Source organism: Suricata suricatta, chromosome 7, assembly GCF_006229205.1.
Source record: "Suricata suricatta isolate VVHF042 chromosome 7, meerkat_22Aug2017_6uvM2_HiC, whole genome shotgun sequence".
NCBI classification, from domain to species: domain Eukaryota; kingdom Metazoa; phylum Chordata; class Mammalia; order Carnivora; family Herpestidae; genus Suricata; species Suricata suricatta.
Window position 1 is genome coordinate 2,055,535 of NC_043706.1, and position 2,811 is coordinate 2,058,345.

The 2,811-nt window shown below is 40.3% G+C and overlaps 1 pseudogene; it reads left to right on the forward strand.

Moving 5' to 3' along the window:
- The first annotated feature begins 685 nt into the window (after positions 1 to 685).
- LOC115296335 lies at positions 686 to 1,639 on the forward strand (annotated as a pseudogene).
- Positions 1,640 to 2,811: the final 1,172 nt, after the last annotated feature.

The window sequence follows — 2,811 nt, forward strand, 5'->3', positions numbered from 1 at the left end:
CTGCTTTGAATTCTGTGTCTCCCTCACTCTGCCCCTCCCCCATTTGAACTCTGTGTCTCTCTCTCCTTCAAAAAAAACATTACAATTTTTTTTGTAAAGTTAAGAAAAAGAATAAAGCACTATACTTGAATGATGGTTTTGTTAGGTTCTCACAGACTGAATATTTAATTGTTTTGCTACCATAAATAAAAACATTAAAATTTAAAAAAAGGTTTTATTTATTTTTGATACAGAGAGAGACAGAGCATGAGCATGGAGGGCAGAGAGAGAGGGAGACTCCGAATCTGAAGCAGGCACCATGATCTGAGCTGTCAGCACAGAGCCCGATGTGGGGCTCGAACCCAGGAACGTGAGATAATGACCTGAGCTGAAGTCAGAGGCTCAACCAACTGAGCCACCCAGGTCCTGCTGAACACATTTTTAAATGTATTTATGACAGATGCAAATACAAGGTACATTATTAGATTTTTCTTATATCAAATAATAATGATTTCCTTTTGCAATAATGTGGAACTAATTTGGTATAAGCTATGTCAATTTCACTGATACATCGTTTAATCAAATACTTAGTAATATAATCTCAAGGCCCTGTCTTTAATATGATAGATACACTTGCCAATAACCTTAGTTTTATGAAGTGTTTTTTGTTGTTGTTGTTGTTAAATACTTGATTTTGACAGGAAACATGTGTTAAGAAAGGATGGACCAGAAAAATGGCAGTTCTTTCACTGGGTTTATCCTGCTGGGTTTTTCTGACCGGCCTCAACTGGAGAGAGTCCTCTTTGTGGTTCTTCTGATCTTCTATCTGCTCACCCTGCTGGGAAACACAACCATCATTGCATTGTCTTACCTGGACCCACATCTTCACACTCCCATGTACTTTTTCCTCTCCAACCTGAGCTTTCTGGACCTGTGTTACACCAGCAGCACTGTTCCTCAGCTCCTGGTCCATCTCAGGGGTGCAGACAAGTCCATCTCTTTTGTCGGCTGTGTAGTTCAGCTCTTCTTCTCTCTAGCGTTGGGAGGCACAGAATGCATCCTCTTAGGAGTGATGGCATTTGACCGCTATGCAGCTGTCTGTAGGCCCCTGCACTACACGGTAATCATGCACCCTTGTCTCTGTGCCATGATGGCTTCTGTGTCGTGGTTCATTGCTTTTGCCAACTCCTCATTGCAGACAGCGCTCATCTTCCTTGTACCACTTTGTGGGAGAAATAAAATAGATCACTTCTTCTGTGAGGTCCCCCCACTGCTCAAGCTTGCCTGTGTTGACACCACTGTGTATGAATCTGAGATCTTCTTTGCAGGTGTGATCATTCTCTTCATACCTGTGGCATTAATCATATTTTCCTATGTTCTGATTGTCACAGCAGTGTTAAGAATAAAGTCAGCTGCAGGACAGAGAAAAGTGTTTAGGACATGTGGGTCCCACCTCACGGTGGTCTCCCTATTCTATGGAACAGCCATCTATGCTTACCTGCAGCCCAACAACAGCCACTCCCAGGACCAGGGCAAGTTCGTTTCTCTCTTCTACACCATCGTCATCCCCATGGCCAACCCCTTCATCTATACCCTGCGGAACAAAGATGTGGCGGGAGCAATGAGGAAGGTGTTCTGTTGGGGCTATGACTCCAGATGACTGGGGGGAGGACCCTTTGATGGAAGAATTTGAATTCCAGAGCCTAAAAAAATTAGTTTCCTGCACATGTCATCCAATATTTCTCCTGATAAGTCTAAGGGAATTTCCTTATCATTCATTTATGTAAGTGAGTGTTCAAACTCTATATTAGTGGGTTGATTGCAACTTCTGGAGGTGCTGATTTACTGTTCCTAGGGCATTTGCACCATATTATTATTTTGAAAAATCCATAGGTTTTTCCAATTTCACCTACATTGGGAACATTATTCCATTTCTAATTGCAATAAAAGCATTTACACACATATGATTGAGCACAGCAAAATAACAATATGAACCACTGAAATACTGTAAGATACTGTAGGAAATATTAATGTTTTAGTTTTTATCACTTGCTGATGCATATCTTTTATTCTTGCTGTGATCATGGCTCTGTTAGAAGGTTCATAGGTTGATGTATCACAGCTTTACCCTAGAAGTAGGAGGGTAACTGTGGGAAAAACAAAGTTTTAGTCAAAGAAAATCCTGCTACAATTAATCCTGGTGAGCCATTCAGAAGTCAGGCCCTCGAGTGATGTCATCATTGTGATGGTGTTGTTATGTGGTCTTCATGTCATGGAAGGGGGAGATATGATGCACAGCTGATGATGACATTAAAAGCATCAGATGGTAATACAGCAGTTGGTGCTTATGGGTAATTTTGTGCAGCGTTGGACAAGCCCCAATGCAAGTAATATGCATTGGTTAATTTAAATTTGTGAGCCAATCTATTTAAAATAATGATTATAGAGGTGGAATGGGAGAAGATATTTGCAAATGACTTATTGGATAAAGGGTTAGTATCCAAAATCTATAAAGAGCTTATAAATTCAACAGTCTAGAAGTAAATAATAAAATGAATAAATGGGCAGAAGATACAAATAGACACTTTTCCAAAGGCATCCAGATGGCAAACAGACACTTGAAAAGATGCTTAGCATCACTCATCTTCAGGAAAATACAAGTCAAAACCACAGTGAGATATAAGCTTACTCCTGTTAGAATGGCTAAAACCTGAACAACTCAGGAAACCCAGATGTTGATGAGGATGTGGAGAAATAGGAATCTTTTTGCACTGTTGGTGGGAACTCTGGATAACAGCATGAGGGATCCTCAAAAAATTAAAAATAGAACTA